This window comes from Protopterus annectens, chromosome 9.part0 (genome assembly GCF_019279795.1).
Source record: "Protopterus annectens isolate FY-2018-M chromosome 9.part0, PAN1.0, whole genome shotgun sequence".
NCBI classification, from domain to species: Eukaryota; Metazoa; Chordata; order Ceratodontiformes; family Protopteridae; genus Protopterus; species Protopterus annectens.
Window position 1 is genome coordinate 1,167,069,680 of NC_056743.1, and position 24,278 is coordinate 1,167,093,957.

The window sequence follows — 24,278 nt, forward strand, 5'->3', positions numbered from 1 at the left end:
TTCCTTAGAAAGAAGACCATGTTTGCATGCTACTGAGTGAAGTGCAGTTCCAAAAGGCATTAGAAAAAATAGGAAAAAAAATAAAGGAAAATTATATCAATCAAAGGGTATACATAGCAATGACCAGAGTAAGAACTGCATTACAGTGACACGTGCATTCTCCTCACATCTCCTTACTATGTCAGAACTTTAATTTGTGGCAAACATTATCATGACTGTGGGTAATGCCAAATAATATGAAAGGGGACAGACAACAATCCACATATTGTTAGCAATACCGAGAATAAGTGAGTGTCAAACAATAACACAATGATGTAACAAACTGTGTATAAATATGTATTAAAATATTGTCTGTAAAATTAACACTCAACTGGATTTGAAACCTGCATTGACAGTCTTCTTTCTCTAAGCTCACTTCACTTACACCTTGTGTCACAAAGAAACTTACCAGACAGGTGCATTTTCTTCACTGAGTACTATCCAGACTGCTGATGGACATGCCTTGGTGCCAGGCCCATTTGTACTACGCACAGCTGCCCAAATTCATTTTTGTTCACTTTTTTCCTTAGGAATGTACTCTAGTTCATTGTTATTGACAACTGCTTTTACTTAAATGGAGGAAACATTAAGAAATAAGTAAGAAAATTGTGCAGTTCTGATATTTCCTCTACTTTGTTATCTTGCAACAAGAACATATGCTTCTTAAACATCATTATCTTCAGACAAACAGAACCATCTTTGAATCCCAAGTCATTCACAGCAGAAACTTGAGATTATTAGCAGTATGTGCCACAGACACATACATATACTGTGAAGAAAAATTGAGGTTACATATACTCAAGAATGTGAAACAGTTTCAATGGACATTACAGGTACAACAAAACCAAGTTCTGAAAGTTGTCCTATGTAATTTGCCATTAGATGTGTGGATGCCTGTGATACTGGCAACAGTTAAGGTTATCTTTCCTTGCACAATATACAAATACAAAACTGCAGCTCTTTTCTTTTCTTTATTTTCTGCGCATCATTCAATTATTCATGTTTCTGTAACAAAACTGCAGTGTGATTTGCTTTGCAGCTGCAGTTGATATATATTTCAATTAGTAATGTACTTCCTTAGAATTGCAGACACAATTAACTTAGAGGCACAAAGTGTGGTCTTAAACAATTCATACAAATGTAGGAAAGCTGCTGTCCTAATTCAATGTACGCACATACTTTCTTGTTAAGTTTCTTATCCCTGACACACCCTCGGTAAGTGTACATTAAAGAGGACTGACTGTGAAAACCTGATTGTTCCTGCAGTCAGACTAATCATTCACACTTGGAAGCCCTTAGCAGGTTGCACTTCTAAATGCTCATCATTGCACTGCTGGAGCATATGCACACAATCATGTAAGTCTTTACACCATGTTTACCAACCCTGCACTTAGTGCAGATTGTAGAACTGATGAATGCTAATGAGTTCACAATTCATTCACATACTCACAGTTTTGAAAGGGCTGAATCTGCACTATTAAAAAAATGATGTATGTAAGGAATGTGTATTGTAATGGGGAGACTGTTTGGATTCAACATGCTGCTATTTACATTGAAAACCTGTTGTTTATTTAGCAGCTGACTTTCTGCAAATGTAGGGTGCTGTTTTATATAATTTGATTTATTTTAACCATACTTATGGATTACATTTCACAATATAACTATGGGATTACTGTCTGCATTATTCTGAGTAGCTGTTGGCATAGCCATGTATATCAGTTATTTCTTGACCCTTAAAAATGTTTCTAAATAATGCTAACTACCATTTTGGAGCATTTCCTCATGGGTCTCCACTGAAAATGGGCTTCTACCCAGTCAGGCTTTCCCAGTAATCAAATGGCAATAACTAACTAAATAAATACATTTATTGGGAAGCCTAACCTGGGAAGCAGAAGACTGTTGTATTACTTATTAGCATGGTCATGGGTTTTTGCATTCTTAGACACAAAACTGTTAAGCTTGTGTAAATTTGTTGCAGTGCTTGTAAATACATTGCTCCTACCTCCTGATACAGATATCAGGTATACACCAAAGCTATATGTGAATTGTTCATAGGGTCATAGGTGTGTACTAGACTAATGGCCCTGGAGCCTTTACAAGCATAGCCTTTACAAGTCTAGCCCATAGAAGTGCCCTGGCACCATGCTGCCCAATGGTAGCTCCCAGTGCCTCTATCACGTAGAGCCACTGGAGTGATTCTCAGGGTGAACTTTCTATTACCCATCCACTCATCAAGATTTCTCTTGAAGAGGGTCAGTGAGGTGCTCTGCTTGACATGTATGGGAAGTCTATTCTAGAGCATGGGCAGTCTCTGGGTTATGAATCTGTCCCTCCAGCATGTTCTGTTGATTGTGGTAATGAAGTTGAGGTCTCTGGAGCATGTGGCACAGAGGGATTGGGATTTCTTTATTAGTAGCATTTCTAACAGAGATGGGTCAGACATGGCTTTGTAAGTCAAGCAGATATTGCCTCTTAATAGACTATATGAGACAGAGAATAGCTGGAATTTTTTGAGCCTGTCCATGTAGGACATGTTTTTAAGGCCTAGGATCCTCTTCATGAGGTACTTTGTGGTCTTTCCAGCTGTTGCATGTGTCTAGTGTGGTACATGTCAAATGGGGCATTATACTCTATGACTGGCCTAATGAGGGAAGAGTAGAGAGAGATGATGCCCTCTTTCTTCCTGGATGCAAAACCCTTGGTAATGAGATGTGCCACATAGGACTTTCTGACCACAGTGGCAAAGTGGTGGTTGAAGGAGAGGTTGCTGTCAACCTGTCTCCCTAGACCTCTTATAATGCCTTCAGTGTTCAGTGGGCTCCCATTGATGTGGTAATTAGTGGGAACTGAGTTTTTCCCAAAGGGGCTGATGATCCATTTTTTGGCATTAAGTTTAAGGCCATGGTTTCAACGCCAGTCATTGGTCTCAACGAGACCTTTCTCTAGGATGTCTACATCACTTGGGGAGTTAATAATGGCTCCCAGCTTGCAGTTGTCTGTGAACTTGGTCAGCCTGAGTCCCTCTGTGTTGGCCTGGACTTCTGAGAAGTAGATGCCAAACAGGAGAGGACCCTAGACCAATCCCTGTGGGTCTCCACTCATGACTGGTCAGCAGTCTGACTTGGAGTCCACTACTTTTACACTGTGAGTTCTATCTGTGAGACAATTTGCAACCCCCTAGTGATATAGGGGTTGATGCCTAGTTTGGTGTGTTTATCAATAATTCCTGAGTGGGGAATGGTATCAAAGGCCTTGGCCAGATTGAGGTAGGCTGTATAAACTGCCTTGCCCTCACCCACAGCTCTGGTGACTTGACTCAAAGAAGTCGATCAAGTTGAGCAGGCATGATCTACCTTTCACAAAACTAAACTGAGTGGGATCTAGAGTTTGGAGTTTCCCTATATCCTTGTTAATTAGATCCATTATGATGCGCTCCATAGCCTTACATATCAGACTCATCAAGCTAATGGATGATAATTCCCAGGGTCTGTAGTCACTCCCCCTTTATGGAGAGGGATGACTGTAGCAGTGTGCCATTCAGTAGGAACAAAGTCTTAGGTGAGGCTGTGATTGAACAGGGCACACAGATGTGGTGCCAAGTTCACTTTGTAGTTCATGTAGAACACATCCAGGGATGTAGTCAGGTCCAATGGAAGCTGTTCCAATGGAAGCTGTATTCTTGGCCTTGAACAATGCAGCTTTAACCTGTGCTGCAGTAATGCTGGGTGCCTGGCATTCCTCTGGCATTGTGATTGGTCATTTAGGGGGAGAGAGGGGTAAAGTTGGCACTGAATCTGTTGGCCAGTATGTTGGCAATATCAGTTGGCTCAGTATAGGAGCTACCATTGTGCAGTAACTCAGAGAAAACCTGGGTATTGCCATGGAGATTCTTGATATAACTATACAAGGCTTTGTGGTTGTTTTTAGTGTCTGTCGCAATTCTGCCTTCACAGCTGGCTTTAGAGGTTTTGATGAGGGATCTCAACTTTTTGTTGAGGCTAATAAGGGAGTTTTTCCAGTCTTGGGACTTCACCTTTTTCTTCAACAGTTTTTTCCTTCTATTGTAGAGTTTATTAATGGCAGGGGACCACCAGATTGGCTTCCTTTTTTGGAGGAGAGCATCTTGCTTCTGTTGGGTATGGTTAGTTGCATGCATTTATGTACATGTTCATACATTATGTTGGTGTATGATTTGGAAGTCATGCATCTATTTTCCATTGACATGGCTGCCATTAAGTTAGCCACCTCTGTTTTTAGGAGCCCAAAGTCAGCTTTGGAGAAGTTTTTCATGGTGGTTACCTTTGCGGGGGATGTGGGTGAGATGTGGATTTCCATGGTGATTAGTTTATGGTCGGATCTAACCTGGGAGGAATTGACTATTGGTGTAGAGCAACAGTTGCCAATGTTAGAAATAACCAGGTCAAGGATAGTGTTTCCTCTACTGAGGGTAAGAATGAGCTGGTCCAAGGCATTGGAACTGATGAATTCCAGGAAGCACTGGGCCAGTGTATTGGTGCATGAGTAGCTTTCCCAGTTGATGGAGGGGTGGTTGAAGTCACCGAGTATGAGAGTGTTTGGTTGGATCCTAATAGTTTCCAGGGTCCTTAGGAACATGAAGTGAGAGTCTTGGGACATGGTTGGGGACCTATAGCAGGCTATGACCTGAATTGCCATCTTACCCAATGTTAGTTGTACCTGAAGTATCTCAGATGCTTTATGCTAAGCTACTAGTCTGGTGGTGTGCATATCCTTTATGAATATGCTGGGCTACTAGGATGGAGGTGTGCATATCCTTTATGAATATGGAGACACCACCACCTTTGGAGCTTCGGTCCATGTTCTGGGGCCGAAAGGTGTGGAATGAATTATAGCCTGGTAGTGCAGGGGTGCTTTCTGCTGCTTTAAACCAGGTCTCTGTTACAGCACAAATGTTGATGTTCTCCATTCTGAGGAGTGCTTCAAGTGCATCTTGAGATTTAGACTTCTAGCATTGAACAGCATGACCCTTAGATTGCATTTATTTATAGCTGTTATGGTGGTAATTTGGTCTTTGGAACTTCCCCTAAAAAAGGCACTATAGGGATGGCAAGATCCTTAGCCAGTATCCGGAAACCCAGGGGTGACAGATGTAGGCCATCTCTGGCAAAGCATCAAGGTCTGTCACTCATGTCATCCCAAGCAGATAGATACTGGATTCCCTTAGAATGACACCAGAAACTTAGCCAATTGTTGAAGTCAATCATTTTCTGCTTGTACTGCAGTATCATTCTGGGTGATGGTAAGATGCTGCTCAGGGCTAGGGTCATACCTGCCTGGGCCACATAATCCGAGAGCTCCTCCATGACTCTTTTCATGTAGTCCAGGGAGGTGCATCTCAAGTCATTCACACCCACATGGACAGTGACAGAGTCATACTTGTACTTGTGGCGTGACCTGAGCGCATGTGTTGTGTGTCAGATTCTGGCACCTGATAGATAGCTGACTGTTAACTTCTCCTTATTCAACCTAGTGAGTGGAATATCAGTGTGCCTCACTATCGAGTTACCTATGATTAGTGTATTGGGCAAGCTGTTTTGCCTTAGGAGCTTAGGTTGAGGGGCACACTGTGTAGGTGAGCTATGTGTCTTGTTGTTTGTGCTGTGTTGTGGTGATTGAGTGCGTTTCTGCCTTGAAATAATACTGATTTAGTTTGTCTGGATTTTTGCACTGTTTGTTCATGTTTTTACATAGGAAAGAGGAACTGGTCTTTAAAAGAGCATATTTTAGAACATTTATATCATGTGCACAAGAATAAAATGACTAACGCTCCAGCAAAACATATTCATTGTTTTGGCAGCTCACATTCATTTAATTTCATGATGTTGCAACTTATTTCTGAAGATTCAAGGGGAGTAACATTGTAAATAAGACTAAATATGCTCAGATGAAGTGGATTATTAGTATGCAAGCTGATAAGCAATCAGGTTTAATTGATATCGTGCCTTTAAAATTGGCACTTAAGTCACATGATCTGTTTTCATGACTCATTACTTGCTATAAATACTTGGATGTGATTTACTGTGTTTTATGGTCTGATGAAGTGCCATTGGGCAAGAAAGCACTTACTTACTATTAAAGCTTTATTGTGTTTAGCCACATTTGTTAGTCTTGTCATTTTATTTACTGTTTACAAGCCTGTGATGTATACCTGACTGCCTCCACAAAAGTGAATATGACAAAGAATTGTTATCCATTTTTCCTTGACAGGTGTACATCACGTTTGTTAATGCTGCCATGGACTACAGAGTTACATAAATGTTTGTCCTCTTAGTAACTTTTTATCAGTTTTTTTCTTTGTTTTGTGATTGTAGTTGGGGTGGGGGATGGAATCTGTATTAAGATGTGCATACTTTTATATAGTCAGAGAGATGGGTGAGATAGAAGTATCCAGAGGAAGAATGACAAGGAAGGGGGAATGGAGGTAGTCAACTGGACAGTAAAGTTTTGTATGAAATGTGTCTTATTATGCAGCTGTATAGGGAATTACTTTGTATTTCTTTTGTCTTTTGCTTTGTGATGCTTAAAATCCATGTTTCATTTTCCTTTTTTTATATCTAGGCATATCTGGTTCTATTTTTGCACAAGCACAGCATCTGTAGCTTTATTAATGTAAAACAAGTTGATGCATGTGCAACTGAAAGTCACTTCTTTTCATTGCATTAGCATCACTTAATTTTTAATATACATTTCATATAACATAAGTTTGATGACTGTCCATTCTATTTTTCTTTTTCTTGTGCTACTTGTTATCATAGCTGATACTGCAAGTGCACTGTGGAACTCCTACAGCCTGATGTCAGAGTATTGGTAGCCTCTGATGATGATGGTGGTGATTAAGAGGAACAGTCTGAGGGTGCAAAAGGTCATTCTGACAATGAGGTTGTGCCTCCAACATCTCCTGCTCCTAGTTCGGACACAGTCAGTATGCCTACACATACCCATGACACAGAGACCTCAGACTTATGACAAGTAGAGAGGGACACAGTTGATCAAGATAGTGTGGTTACTCCATTTGCAGAACTGGTTGATTCTATTCTTAGCCACTATGAGGATAAGACACCACACAGACGGCTTGTTAAAAGTGGTCAGAGGAGGCCGGCTGTCCACCTCCTCCTGATACTGGTGCGTCAGTAGGTGCCACATGTCATATGACTATGGCACAGGCATAGTCCATAAGAGCATGAGAAGAGATAGTATGAATACTTAATGTCATGTATTCTGACATGCAGAACTGCCTGAACCATGTGGGTGACTCCTTGGACAGAATGAAAGACATACTGAATTTGCAGTGTCTGTAAAGGAACATCTGCTGGGAGATGGTTGGCATCCATATGGCCATAGAACCACTAAATCATCCAGTGTTAACTGACATGGCCATGCAAAACCCTGCTCACACAGTGGTACTACTTCAACTGCTATATCAGTAGCTGCAGTATACACACCCAGACACAGTAGGCCACGAGGTCATGGTCCAGGATATAGTCATGATGAGAGCTCATCTAGCAGACATCATTCACATTCAGGTAGCACCCCAAATTCTAGCCAGGGCAACTCCTGTCAGAGGTAGTTCTCATTATGGAGGGGGTGACACAGAACTGATTGGTCTACAAGCCATGGCTCATAGCTGTCTGAGATGACAGGATATAGTGCTAGCACAGTGCTTGATTGTGTTCATGCAAACACACACACACACACACACTACATATCTAAGCAGTGCTGTTGACTACTATATATGTATCGTGCTACTGGCCCAGCAAATTGGATACTCAAGGAATACATTTTTGTTTTACTTGCACACACTTACTTCTTTGGTGTCAGCCTTGCCCTTTTGTTCCCCCTACTCACCCTAGGCAAGTGACTGACTATGCCCTATCCTTTGGACTTTTCTTTGTGACTTCAGGTTGTATATATGCCTGATGCACAGACTGGATAACTAATGCTTGCTTACAAAGAACCTTCCTTTACTGTACATGTATTGTAGAATAAATATTTTTACTTATCATTCATAATCAGTTGTGAATTATTGCTTCTGCATTTGTTGACCCTCACTGCATTTTTTATTGGTATTCTTACTAATGCAGTCAAAATAGATGTGTTAAGTATTGGTTATTGTTATATTTGTGCAAATGATGTTAACATTCATTTGCTCACTGGTTTATATGCAGTGGTCAACTGAGAATCTTGGTGCATTTTATTGGGCAAAATATATAGCTGTATATTGCAAACATCACTCAAAAGCTGTTACTGACATTACTGTACACATATATTCCACCTTAGGGACATTTGAGGATTTTCATATGGCAGTAATCAGTTATATAACTTTATTTCTTTTTTTCTATACAGGTCCCGGACTTACTCTGTTAATACTGCAAACACAAAATGTGCCCTTGGGGATGTCTCTGTCTAGTGCTCACATAACACAACCATTATTGCCTAGTTAAGTAAAAGTTGTGCAGTTTTGCAGGCAACAGTTTTAATATTTTTATGCGCTTAGGCTCTTAGCTTTTTATTTAGGTAGTCAGTGTGTGTGCTATCCTTTGCCTATTAGCCTGAGCCATGGCATATTTTGCAAACCTACATCTGCTGGCAGCATCTGCAGCTGGTTGTTCTCCCTCAGACTCCTCATCTGTATGTGCAGAGAAGCTGTTGTCCCTGCCTGTGGTACTGGGAACTGTGGTCCTGCCCCTAGATGTCCTCACTGAGAATGATATTGTGTGACATGGAATAGACTATGAGTATTTTGGCAGAGGTTGCTAGGTCATACTGCAGGACACCTCCTGATGTCTCGAGCTTGGAACCTTAATTGGAGCAAAACAAATACACTTTCTATGATAATCTTAGTTTAAGAGTTGGCATCATTGTATTTTGCTCAGTGGAGTTGTATGGATTTCTCATGAACCAAGGTTCCAGTGCATAACCTGCATCCCCACTAGATGTCCTTGTGGAAAGTCACCCCTAACAAACCTTGTGTACAGCTCACAGGTGTGCCATATGTGTCAGTGATGAAAACTGCTTGGGCTACCTGCACATATATTGCAGATGATCACTTGGACATTATAGACAACCTAACAATTTGGTATCCTATCCTGTTAATATAACTCCTGTGGCTTTTATTTCAATATGTGTGCAATCTATGGCCCCCAAACTTCAGCGAAGTGTGGTATTGCATAAAAATCCTACATGTTCTTGCTGTCTTTTTTGGGATACATGGAACATACAGAGAAGATCCTTTGCATGTTACAGCATTGCAATTTGAAACTGATGTAATATTATGGAAGCTGAGGTCTATGACCCCCCTAGTGGGTCTCTGGAAAGTACTTGTAGCTAGTGTGTGTGTGTGTGTGTGTGTGTGTGTGTGTGTATATATATATATATATATATATATATATATATATATATATATATATATATATGTGTGTGTACATATACACACACACTGGGAATCCCTGGGGACTCAGGTGAGATTGGCAAAGGTCACATATTTCCTCTAGTGTTCCCCTGCCCACCCTGTATAGCTCTATAATTTCTGTCAAATGGACTCTAAACACCCTTCTTCTTCTTCTTCTTGGCCAAGGTCTGGCAGCAGCAGCAACAGCTAGTTGAATTAAATCCTGTTGCAAATACAGGTTAATGATGGCAGAGCATTTTTTTTTCTAAGTGTGATCATGTCTATAACCCAAAGACTTTTGGATTTCAGGGCAAATGACACACTGAGTGTATGCAATTGTTTTATAGGTTGCTAAACAGCTCTGTCATGTTGGACTGGTTAATTAGTAATTCATTTAGAACAGAATAATTAAACTGCATCTTTTACAGAGAATAAGCAATATTTCTTAGCTTGTATTATCAACATTCCTGCATTAGCCAAGTCAAATCTGTTGCCTTTCTGTCAAACTGCTCTAGCATACATCCTTCCTTCTTATACTCCCCACAGACCCCTAAGATCTGCACAACAAAATCAACTTTCTATTCACAAACCAAAACGTCCCGCTGGCCAGTGTCTGCTATCCTATTCCCTAGCAAAAAAATGGAACTCTCTTCCCCCCGCACTAAGAATCTCCAATAACCTTGAACTCTTCAAATCCCAGCTCCATTCTCATCTCTCCCAAAATTGGAAATGTAATTGCTCTCTGCCCCCCTAATCCTAATAAACTCATTCTTACTTGTTCTTTATTTAATACTTATTTACCTTGCTATTCTGCCCAACAGCTTCCCCTTGATATAATATAACTTATAAACCTTTAATGTATATAATGTAAATACTATACATAGCCTTCTTACTGTACTATCTCTCCCTATATACTTCTTCCATCTAAACCTATATTACATTTGACTAACTAATGACTAACATTCTACAAATTGTGTCCAACACTCCTCTACTAACTTTACCCTCCTTCCCCCTTCTATTACCCCCTATTGCTTTTTTTCACATATGTTCTTCTTTCTAATAAGCAATTGCCTCTTGCTTCACTACTCAACCGCCTCTCTCCCCTTCCACCACTTTAGGTATTTATTCTTACTACTCTGCATACATTCCACTACCCATCTTCGTTACCAAGCATGTTCTGTATGAACTATCCTCAAGTCTCCTATACTCCACTTATTGCACTACATCTTTTTGCTACATCTCACTGTATCATCTTACAATTTTGTTTAAAATATTATATAACACTAGGATTTATTCATAACTGCATTTTATTGTACTTTTTATCATATTTTTATTGTATTTTTATTGTATCTTTGTAATTTTGGAGCTTTTCTCCCCGGTCCTCCACTGAAAATGGGCTCCTTGAGCCCAGTGGACCACCCTGGTTATCAAACTGGAAATAAATAAAATAAATAACTGGAGCAGAGCATGAACTGTCCATTATACCTTGTTGTTTACCAGTTTTAAGTTTCAAATATTAAAAAAAACCTCAAAAATAATAACTCATTATAGTTTAATATGTTGTGTTCCCATTAATCTAATTTTTATTTCACAAATGACAACAGTGTAAAACTCTCCATCAGTGCTCGCTTAGTGGAAAGGATTGAAAGTTTGACACATATGAAGCATAATACTGTCCCTTCCCTTGTTAGGTGTCTGATTTTAAATTTTGTAAATAGTGATGTTAGCACCTTCTTCACCAGCACCACATTTATTGAGATAAGGAAGCTAGTAATAATCCAGTTCAGGCATTGGATGGCACAGTGGTATCGTTGTCACCTCACAGCAAGAGGTTCTCCAATTCAGTTCTCAACTGTAGTGCCTTCTGTACACAGTCTGCATGTCCTCCCTGTGTTTGTGTGGGTTTCCTCTGGTGCTCCGGTTTCCTCCCACATTACAAAGACATGCATCTGTAGCATTTCTCCCCAGGCCTCCACTGAAAAATGGCTTTGTTCCAAGTCGGACTTTCCTGGTTAACAAATGTTAAATAAATAAATAAAATAAATTATGGTTTCATTAGCATATTCTGTCATTTATCCTTGTTTTGAGGCTCTACGTGAAGTATATACCCTTTTAATGAATACCAAATAGAACAATATCATGTGTGAGGTGCACCATGATACATACACAATAGTTGTACTTAGTGTAGCCATTCACAAGTCCAGCCCATAGTCCATTGAAACCTATAGTTCCTTAATGCAAATAAAAATCTTAAAGGATAGAATGTAAAGCATAGCTGAGTTGTCTTTAATAATCTCATCAGGTTAGTGCATGTGGGACATAGGATGTAGGATGATAGATAAATGGCACTGTACCTGTACCACTCCTAGCTTAATTGGTACTAATACAGCTATATGAATTCATGCCAGAACTCCCGGCTGCGCTAAACTTAAGGTACTATTACCTCAACTGCACCCTGCTCTGTCATTTCATCTCCTTTAGCTTCCTTCTGTCTCCTACTCTCCTTCCTCTCTTTGGGCCGCTCTAACTCTGTATCTTAAAAAATATTCATATACAACCCATGTAACTGTTAGCTTTAACTGGAACTGTTTGCAAATGATGTAACTGATGCCAAGGATCTCTGGATAATGGAACTGTTGTTTATGAATGAATCTGACTGTAAATGATAAAACAATGCAACTATCTGTATAATGGAGCTTTTCTCCCTGGGCCTCTGCTGAAAATGGGCACTTCTCATTTCACTAGTCCAGTAAATTAAAAAATAAATACATAAATAAATAAATGTGTATGTCTCGCATAGGCAGCTGCTGCCATTTAACCAAAGGGTATGATTACCTGACTGCTAGCTGCTATGTGTTATTGTAGTTATTACTTAGGTGTAGGCTCCTAAGAAGACTTACTGAAGTAACAGGTTTACAACAGCACACAAATCTGCAGTCCTTATTTTCACAGTCTGCACTACCATAAGCAGTGGGTAATCTAGCATGTTTACCCTAGCATGTTATATTAATTGTTATCCTGCTTTTCCCTTGTGTAGTCACATTGCCCCTTTACACACTCTTTGAGCTATTCGTAAAAACTATATTATATGCTTCATTCCCTTGAAAAACTGTTTAACTGAGTTGGTCCAAGTGGATACTTTTAGCCATGAACCAGGCCTTTAGGTACTATAATATCATACATAATATAGATATAGAATGTGTTACAAATTATGCAGTGAGAAGTGGCAAGAAAAATCAGTCTAATAATTACAGTAAAAAGCGAGATTGTTGTAAGCTCTTAGCTGTGAAGTATATACAAAATGTTCAGAATATATATTGTAATATTATTCATTGTGATTATGAATAAACGAGGGAACACATGAGAAGCCTCTACATTTACTTGTTTTGGTGAAAGGCATTTAGGCATTTTCTGAAGGCTGCAGGTTCTTCATTGTTTTTTAGATCTTTGTCACCTGACCCAATTTAATTGCATCTACTAAATAAATTGTTGTATGCACCACATACCAAAATACTGTACACACACACACACACACACACACACACACACACACACACACACACCTGTTCTATGCTCTGGAGACCATACGTCTCAACCTCAGTGCAAGAAATCTGGACGAAGCCAGGCATAATGGGGGACAAAGGCCCAAAAATAGGAACCCATTTTAAATATTGCTCTTATAAACTTAGAAAGTTGCTAGAGTAACAAGATTTGTGTTAACATTCATTTTCTGAAGAGTATGAAGTCTGAAACTCAAATGCATGTCAATATTTAGTGACTTTAATGCTTCGATCATCTCAGTGAAAAAAAAAAAAAAAACAATTCTTATGAGGAACAGATGAAAAATATGAGGCAAAAATCTGGACATTCTGTGAAAATCTGTACAGTTGAGAGGTATGCTGGAGGCAGGAGCTTTACTCATCAGCAATCAGGTCAGTCTCTCAGCCATCCATAGCCTGGGCTGATTTAATAATGTAATGTAAACTATATATGAGAACTTCCTTGCTGTTTCAAATATTTTATTTATTTATTATTTATTTATTTAAATTTGTTGACCGGGAGTGTCCGAGTGGACAAAGGTCCATTTTCAGCGGAGGCCCGGGGAGAAAAGCTCCACAGTTAAAATAAACAGACAGTAGTTATATTGGATTACATAGCGATTAACAATTTAACATAGCAATTACTTACAACATATTTACAGATGAAGAACATATTACATCAGTAGACAACTAGAATCTTTAACTGCGAAGTACATAACAGACATTAACAAATGTTACAATGAGAAGTTCCTGCTGTATAATAAGTACTAGGCTTATGAGCATCTGAGCTTGCTATAATCAAGGTAGTTAGTGGAGTGGAAAGAAAGGTAGTGGTTGGATGGGGTGGATGATATTAGAGTGGGAGTTGCAAGGGCATAGCCAGCATGTTTTTAGGTGCGCTTTTAGTAAAGTTTTGAAGTGGGTGCATGATGGTACGGAGGTAATTGTATATACAAAATATTCAGTTTGTTATGTTAATGTTCTGCACTCTTTCTTTTCTGGAAGTTTCACAATACTATTAAGCTATTTACCTTTCATATATCTGAGTGCAAAACTTCTGCAACTGAGTCTGCTGGGTTAACTGAATTAAACCTTTACAAAAATTTCTTATCATATTAAATGTCAACTTATTTGGATGTTTCATTCTACTTACTACCCCATAGATGGCAGCAAACATGAATTATTTGTGTTCTAAACTTAGCAATGAAGACTCTACCAGGAAGATTCTGGCAAACTAGAAATATTAACTAAGCTATGTTCAGACCTCCCTTTTCAAAGTGTCAATGTCATGGAATACAATTAAATTACTAAATTAAAAGGTTTCATTATAACGTCACAACAATACATTAGCTGGAAGACAGTGCATTTTAGCTGTATTTCCCCAGATTTAAAATCATTGTTCCTAACTTGGCCAAAGATTTTTTTTCTAAAGCGTATGCTGTCAGATAACAAGATTTAGGACAAAATAATGCCAGTGATTGACATTACTGAAGTATTACTGATGTGTCCTACCTTGTTCTCACAATAAGGAAATAAGAGTAATAAAAGTTAAGCACATATGCATGCCTGGGAGTCTGCTTAAGCTTATCATACAGTACAGAAGAAATAGGAGTGACTAAAGAGATACTGCATGACGTTTTTACAGTGGCAGCGACTTCCTAGAAACATTTATATTCCTCTTGTTTTTAGAGGATAAAACCACAATCAAAATCTCATTTATCTGTTTGCTTTCTGAATGAATATTAATTTTCAGATCTGGTGATGTGTCTGAACCCATCAAGTTTAAATTTAGATCCAACAATATAATTTACCAAATGTGTAAAGATACACGTTTTGATGGGTCAAAATGGCCCTAGCCTATTATTAATGTGATTAATTCCATGCCCTACTTATGTAACAGATCCCACACCATGCATCTTTAAATTTTGTCACTATTTCTCATTTTATTCCTTAATCCAGACTGTTCCAGCCATCAACCACACTTTCTGTGAATTAACATTTCCTCTTATGTCCCCTACTTTATAACTTCAGATCATACATCTCAAATGCCATGATTTTGACATAGCACTGTGATGTTTGCTCTCATATTTAGCTTTTTACTCCTAGAGTCATTTTTTTTGTAAAGTTACAACTGTCTAGAGGTTGGTGGTCACTTTCGATCTGGATAGGTCGGCCATAAATAGAATCATGAAACTTTGAACATGCAAACACAATGCCAAAGCTCTTTCTCAATCTGGGCATACTGCATCTCAGCTTGGGTTAGAGTTCTTGATGCACAGGATACTGGTCTAGCCTCCTGAAGAATGACTGCACCAAGACCAAACTTAGAAGCATCACAGGAAAGAGTTATTGGTTTGTGAACATCATAGTATCATAAAGTGGGTGGACTGGCAATTTTATATTTCAGGATATCAAATGCTCTGTGGTGTTGTACCAACCAAGGCCAGGTTACATCTCTGTGTGTCAGCTTTGCTAAGAGAGCTGAAGGTTGACTCAAATCTGGAATGAACTTGCCTAAATAGTTGACCATACCAAGAAAACATTGTAAAGCTTGGGCATTGTCTGTAGCTGGCATCTCAAGAATTGCTGTTTGCTTGGAAAGATCTGTTCGCAAGCCTGAACTGGTAAACAAATGACCCACATAAGTAACTTCTCATAGCCTGAATTTACATTTCTTAGGATTCAACTTAAGATTTACTTCACAAGCTTGCTTGAGAACTTTCCTGAGGTTTCTGTCATGTTCGACTTCACCATTACCTCTTACAAGAATATCATTTACTATAATAGCACATGGATAGCGAGAAAAAAAATTGTTCCATCGCACATTGAAAGACTTCACTGTTAGAATTTATTCCAAATGGCATTCTCAGAAATCTGTACCTTCCAACTAAATGAATGTCTGTTACAGTCATACATGTTTTCACTCTGGCTGCTCACTCAAAATGGCACTCGTGGTTGCATGTGCTCAGTACTTATATGCACATGCCTATTGACTGGAATGCTTCTTAAAGGTATAGCACGCACTCTGATCTACAGTATGCACAGACTGACCTGTAGCTACAATGCTCTTACATTACAACAGGCCCATGTACCACACTATGTTGGCCCACCGTTACTGACAGTTGCAATAATGATACATTATAGCAACTCAATGTACAGGGCTAGACTTGGGTGAAATGGTGCACTAAGCACTGCAGAGTGTTTGCCCCCCCCCTCCCCACACACACACACACACATCCTTCAGTGCTCACCTCTGTTGTCTCTGCATCCTGGGTTCCCCACACCATGCACATTACTTTTTCCTTCCTTTTCTCAAATTTTGCCTTATTCTTCAGCTTTTTCAAGAAGCCATAATTTTCTATATGCTCTGAAGTGCATTTTATTTTTTTTTTCCTTTTTATTCAACCTTTTCATCCAATAATGTCTTGAAAAAAATTATGATTAAGGAAAGAAATTCAGTCTTGCTGCTTAGCGTTAGTTTTTCTTGCATCCTTACAACACACCTTTCATGACCAGCACAGTAATAACCATTTAGGAAATAATTCAATTAAGCCATGGGGGGTTATAGATGCTCTGGGATGCTTTTTAGAGCATTTCCCAACTTTTTAATCCAACAGTGGCCTAAACAAATATCATGAGTAAGAAAAGAAGTTAAGTCTTATTTTTTTCCAAGAAATACAAAAGTTGTACCCAAGACTTAATGTTCAAAGCTGACAAAATTGCATCTAAAATAAACTAACAAGACAATTGTTGTGAGGATACACAAGTCCTATATGGGAATACTGCTGTCTCCCTAACCCCCCCCCCCACACACACACACACAAAAATGGAAAGTCACTAACTATGCCTCCCTCTGTTGTTAGATTGGGCTGAAAGCAGAGGTTCATATTGCCATGGTCATGTATTTCAAGTGACTTCTGACATACATATACATAGCATGCCTCCTCACTCCTAACCCCTAAACCCCAAAGACATCCACCTGTATATGTGTCTGCTGTGTCATTGTAAGGAAAGTGAAAAAAGTAGCAATTACAGTAATGTATTCTATTTGGTTGCTCCTAGAGAGTATACTGCCCCTACATAAGCTATAATAACCTACTCGAGGTCCATAGCTCTCAATCTTCCATCTCCAAAATGAGGAACACTAGCCCTCATAATGTGGAAAAATGGGCAAAATCTGGAACACATACTGACAGCTTATTAACAACTTCAACAAGGATGGTCATAGGATGGTTAAAATATGCTGGTTTTACTTATAAAAAAGATCTTTTAATGAATGGATATGACTTTTTCTCTTTACCATGGATATCACTTAACAAATTCCCAACACTGAATGGGTGACAGACCCTTTCAATTTGGAACTTCTAGGAGCATGAACCTTTTAAAACCCCAAATGAGGTACATACAGTCCCCTTAATGATGTATGCTTGAGAGGTATGCTGAGGTCTGTGAGAAAGGTAAAAGAAACAATGACCACACTGTTCCTAGATTTGACTGTGATGAAAATTAAAGATGTAATAACCACACAAGCCCCCCCCACACACACACACATAACCTACAGTAATTTTCTGTACATATACACATCTGAGTATGGATGCTTTTAGAATTGATGTGGTTGAGAGCAGAAGTCATTTTCAGCATTATCCTAACAGGGTCATATCACAGCCCTGTTCAGTTTAAAGAGCATAATCAGAAAATGAATATGCTTGTTACTCCTAATGATTTCCCCAACCAACAATAACTTTTATGCGGCCTCCACACAGTCAGTGACAATTAAAGCTCCTCTATCCATATATACAGTCTGGGAAGTGGAGACACCAGCCTCCTAGAAGATCTAAGTATCTGAATGTTCTGTGATATATTTTATGCCAAGCCGAAAGACAACAACAACTTTGGAAATATAATGACTTATTAGCAGCATTTTTTACTGTTACCAGAAGAATGTTGTATCTGTTCTGGCATTATTGGAAGTGTGCACAGATTAAAAAGCTGTGACATTTTATAGAACACACAAGGCATAGCAGTACTAGTTTTGTACTTATTTCACAAAATGGCAGTACACTCTGCAACACTGATACTGCCACACTAGATCAGTTTAGCAGTCATCAAAGAGCAGCAGGGATAAGTCATTTTTATTTACCTCATTCAGGAGTAATCCATACCTATCACTGTCCTTAATTTCAAAGACCTTCCCTGATTTTGTCTCATAATTTTGCTCTGTCCTTCATAAAAAAAAATTGATTTGTTGGTAAATCATTTAGGACTACAGACAGTCAATAAATCCAGTCATGAGTTTTATATTTCTTATTGTACAAAAATGCATGTTGATGCAAAAGGTGTTACACTTTTAACTTTTTAAGTGAATTAGAGTAATATTTAAAATGTGTTCCTGACTTTGAATCTTTATTTTGCTATTATTTTTAGCAACTGCATATATTTTTTTCAGCAAAGACTTTGAAAGTTATAGTGTCTGGTGTTCTGTCAGTATTTATAAAACTCACCGAAAGAGAAACCATCCCTTAAGATTCGAATCATCAGCTCTTCTTAAAATCCAAGGTGTGCACTGATATCAGTCATTCTGGGCTGCTAATCTCTCTCTAGTGCTTACCTTTCTCACGTTTATTATCAGCTTTATCCTAACAGGGTCATATCACAGCCCTGTTCAGACCTCTCAACCATCCCGAATAACTCGGTTTTTATGACTTTTGGGGTCTTAATAATGGGATGGCACGATTCCTGAGTGACACCCCATTATTTCCGATTTTTCAATCTATGTTTTAGATTTTTGTGCTTTCGGAGCTGACATCATCATGCACGATGACATCAGCATGCCGCGCATCTGTATACTGTGAGGACTGCCATTCAGGCAGAATACAGGAGGATTTACTTTTTAAGCCAGGTCATAGGACTGCCATTTGGGCTCTCTCAGGATTTCTTTACTTTTACTGCCGTTTGGGCAGAACACATCATTTCTTCAACTGCAGAGCCACTAAGCCACACAGAAGGATTTATTTACTTGTTAAGCCATGCAGCTGAGCCAGACAGAAGGTACCGCTTATTTAGAAGTAACTGCAGTGCTGAGCCGTTTTTATGTGTGTGTGTGTGTGTGTGTGTATGTGTGTGTGTGTGTGTGTGTGTGTGTGTGTGTGTGTGTGTGTGTGTGTGTGTGTGTGTGTGTGTGTATGTGTGTGAAAATGCCCCCAACAGAATACATCTGGTGGCTAAAGGTACTCAGGCTCAAACCCTATACCTTGGGTACAGGTAAAAAGAGCCAAAATCCGTAGCCACCATCACTTGTGAATTTATGCCTCACATTTTTGTTCTGTTCCTCATTAAATCTCTGGATTTCAGGAGTGGTAAAACAAAACCTTTTATTCTAGCAATTTTATAAGTTTATGAGATCAGTATTTGAAATGTGTCCCTATTTTGGGGCTGTATTCCCCCATTATTGGCTTTGTTCTGTATTTTTGTGCTAAGAGGTTAAGAGCTATGGTGAGAAATGAGAACTGCATTCACCAAATGATAGCCATTTAAGTTTGTCTTCCTGTCTTTTAAGAAACTCCTGATTTAGCTTAGTGGTATGTTGCTCTGACTATAGTGCACAGGGTTCCGGTTCAAGACTTGGCAGTGAAATGCATGGTGGTAATACAACATTTTATGCAAGCAACTTTCCAAAATTATGCAAGCAATGTTTAAAATGTGTCCCTGGTTTTTGGCCTTTTGTCCCCCCCACAATTGAAAATAAGTGCAAGAAGCTGTGCAACATGCCTATGGCTTACACTACTGTGATTCTGTATATATATATATATATATATATATATATATATATATATGGGTCTACTGCTTTTAGTCAAATTTCATTTAGTCGAAAATGATTTCAGGCAGCCCACTTCACTGAAACCTCATTTGGCTGAAAGCACATTTGGTTGAATTACATTTGATCGAAAATGGTATAAAGCCCCTGTCCCAATGCAGTGCGACCCTGGAGTGAGAATATAAAGTTAGGGGGGCGTGGGGGGTGTAGCCCAACACATTTTTACTTATGTTATATGTCTTAATGTATTTTTAATGGGTAAACATGTATATAATAGTGCATAAACTGCAATTATGTGGGGGGCTATGCCCCCCACACCCCCCTATGTATGGGGCTGTGCCACCCACACCCCTCTTACTTTATATTCTCACTCCAGGGTCACACTGCATTGGGCAGGGGCTTTATACCATTTTCAATCAAATGTAATTCGACCAAATGTGCTTTCAGCCAAATGAGGTTTCAGTGAAGTGGGCTACCTGGAATCATTTTTGACCAAATGAAATTCGACCAAATATAGTAGATCCATGTATGTATATATATATATATATATATATATATATATATATATATATATATTGTGTGTAGAAGTAGACTGTTATCATGGAAATGTTCTGAATAGGGCAGTTTTGTCATTATTGGTGCATGCATTTTGCTTCATTGCCTACTGGAAAAATGTTCAAGCAATAACTTTAAAATGCAATTGTGTGTAGAAATAGACAGTTATCATGGAAATGTTCTAAATAGGGAAATTGTGTCATTATTGGAGCATGCATTTTGCTTCATTACCTACTGAAAAAAAATGTTCAAACAAATTTGAAATGCAATTGTGTGTGGAAGTAGACCTTTATGATGGAAATGTTCTGAATAGGGCTGTTTTGTCATTATTTGTTAATGTATTTTTGTTTCATTGCCTACCTGAGAAATGTTTAAACAATAAATTTAAAATGCGCTCTAACTTAAGTCTAACAAATGTGCTGTGTTATACAAGGAATATAATTTAATAAAGTCAGGAAGGTGTATCAAAGAATGCATGTATGTTTCTTGTTTTGTGTGCAAGGGGCCTCTGATTTGAAAACAGCCCAAAGGTAATCTTTATCAACCACTGGCCAACCAGATGTATTTTCTTTGGCTGTGGTGTGGGTTTCAATGCTGTTTCAATGAATGTGAGTTTCAAGGGCAGAGAAGTTTTAATGCCAAGTCTATTTTCATCGTGAAACAGTATTGCTTTGTTTAGCAGATATCTATTAGTGTTTGTGCATTGTGCTATAAAATGTAAAAAAATAAAATCCAAATAATCATTATAGAAGTAAAGCAGTATGCACACATTAGTTTTTATGGTAAATGGGGTGAAATAGCCAGGTAATGGGACATTGGAATGGCTGCAGGGGGACTATGGTGCTAAATTTTGGTTCTGTTCTTCAGTTTGCATTTGAAAGTCGGTATCCCACAATTCCATAGGAGTGGATGGGGCTGTGTAATTATGTATGCAACTTTTATGTTAATCAGCATACAGATTTGTACCTATTTTTCATGGGCCTTGTCCAGATTTTTGATGTTTCCAGGTTGAGAGGTATGGCCCTGTTCAGGTTAAAGAGTGAAATCAGGAAATTAATATGCTTTTTCTCCTTATTTTTCCAAACCAGAAGCAGCTTTTGTGGGGCTCCCACACTGTCAAGGAAGATTAAGGAGGCACTGTCTACAGCTAGATGTATTGCAGGTACCTAAAGCAGGCTGTGTTGTTAGTTTTAATGGAAAGAATGTTCACCAGTGAGGTCTAACTAAGCCAGGGGCACTATGCCAGTGGTAAAATATTCAATGGAATTGTGAAGCCTTTTACTTAGTAAAACATTGTTACTATAACCAGAGATATGTTAGAATTTTAGAGGAGATGTAAATAAGAGTTATTATTACCCACCTGGTTTATAAAGTATACAAGATTGCTGTACTAGCTTTTGTTGGTTTGACAGGTATGTTACAAAATATCAAGATAAGATAACTTGCTGTGGTTGGGGGTAGTGCTATATGCAAATGAGGCAGTTCAAGTGAGAGACATACTCTAATTACCCATGTGCTCTTTTCCTGGAACTTCCTCCAGGAATGTGTCTAAGAGCCAGCTGATTCATAGATTCACTTGGCTGTGTAAATTAGCAAGGAGAGTCCTACCACTTCGCTGTAGTGAACATGGTCAAAGTAGAAGTGGTAAGTACTGGGGATTTAGTGATAAAATAGGACCATGAAGTATGTGAGTGAGTGTATGTGAGAACTGCATGTAAGAGTGTGTGTGTGTGTATCTGTGTATGTACATACGTGTGTGTGTGTGTGTGTGTGTGTGTGTGTGTGTGTGTGTGTGTGTGTGTGTGTGTGTGTGTGTGTGTACATGTGTTTACATGTGTATATACATGTGTGTGTGGAAGAGTGACTGAGGGAAAGGGATATCTTTGTCTACATGATGCAGCCACTGCAGTTAATTACCATGGGAAGTCTGATCTGTACTTCACAATAATTAACTGAGATTTATAGATATGCAAATTAGAAGATAATGAGGTCTTTCCTCATTGTAGCTAACGTCTCTCAATCACAAAATAAAACATTGTGAGATCAGGGTCTTTTTACACAAGGCATACAGGCCTGTTAATAAATCCCCTGAAAAGGCAAAATTAATGGGGGAACAAATGTCCAAAACGGACAATTTTTAAATTTTCCTCTAATTTACACAAAAAGTTAATAGCTTAACAGGGTTTCCATCAACATGCATTTTCTGAGTAATATGTAGTATGAAACTCTGTCTGTCATTATGACCTGACTGTGAGCCACAATAATTTGACCAGGTAATCAAAAATTATATGAGTAACTGGGTACAAATATGATATAAAGTCAATCAAGAATATCCTGTAAAAAAGACACGATGTGTGGTAATTTAACTGTAGCAGGCTGCTTATTATAATTGTATCAAGTAGCTTGATGCAGTCTGGGAGTAGTGTTTTTTCCCACCTTTGGTATTCAAGGTGAAGACCTTTTGTTTTTTTTCCCTTGCTACTGATGCTGTCAGGCATCAAGATCAGCAGGTGTCAATGGTATGGGAATGCAGTGCTGACCTTTGTTAATGAAATGCTGATATTGCACTTGCATTCATGGCTGAACCACTGACATGCACAGTGTGTGACAGTTTAACTGTAGCAAGATGATTGTTTTTTAAACAAAAAACATCGTTATTGAATTATTACTTGTGACATAAATAATCATTAATTTATATAAATGAAAACAAACTATACCGTGATATTTTCAGTTTTTAATATTCTACATCACATAAAATCACATATAGTCTTCTGCACAGTCATTGTCAATTGAAAATAACATAGCTCATTCAATTCCTGTCTTCCTTTAAACCTCATTCTTCCTCCAAAACATTATTCTGCATGAATTGTTCCACAATTACCATTTTTTCTATGTAATTTTCTCCTACACTTTTCTAAAGATCCCACTTCCAGTTTATCTCTCTTACAATATTTACTACTTCTAATACTGTTGGTTTAGACTCTGATTTCCATTTTCTAGTAGGTGCTTTTTTGGCAGCCACCTAAATTAAACTCAGCAAGGCTTTACTATGTCTAGATAATTCAGATCTCATATCAGCTCAAAAAATAATTTCCTTAGTTACACCAAATTGTTCACCCAGTGCTTCTGAAAGTAATCTGCAGGGAATTTATAAAGTCTGTCAACTCATTACACTCCCAAAAAGTATGTCCACAGTTATCTCTTTCTTCTCTATCATACTACCAACATTTGTTTGAAGTCTGCTTGAGGTATAAAAATGCCTATGCAAACACACGCAAAAATCATAAATCTTATAGAATGTGTTGTTTATTTGGGAGCTATACATATATGCTCTCATTGTTTCCTTGTGAATTGCTTGTCTGGTCTCTCTTCACAATCTTTTCTAACCTCCTCTGATTGATTCATATAGTTATCATGCAATATTGTATATGCCCTACTAATTATCTCTTTTTTAACAGCAGCTTCTGTTCTAGATTCTACTAAAACTCTACCAGTGCTGATCTTTCACTTAGAATGCCCCTATTCCCTTCTCTTTGCCTATACATTGATGCCAATCCATGATAGTGAAGACAGTCTCTAGCCTGCAGTTCAAATGTATTCTCGGCCTCTTTATAGTCTATTACCTTTCCCACTCCAAATACCTTGGTTCCTTTGCCAGTTTTCTCTAATTAATTCCAACCCACTCTTGCCTATTCTCTGTACTGCTAATTGCAGTCATCCCTCTCAGCAGAATCTCCTTTCTCCATCCCCATGTTGGCTTACTTCTTAGAATATTTGCTGCCACTTTATGACTAGAATGTTCTGTATTCTCCTTAAAGATCTGCATCCAAAATCGCAGTCTCTCCTTATTTCTTGAACTTCCTCCCTGATTCATCATCATCCCTTTCCACTTTGAATTAAAGCA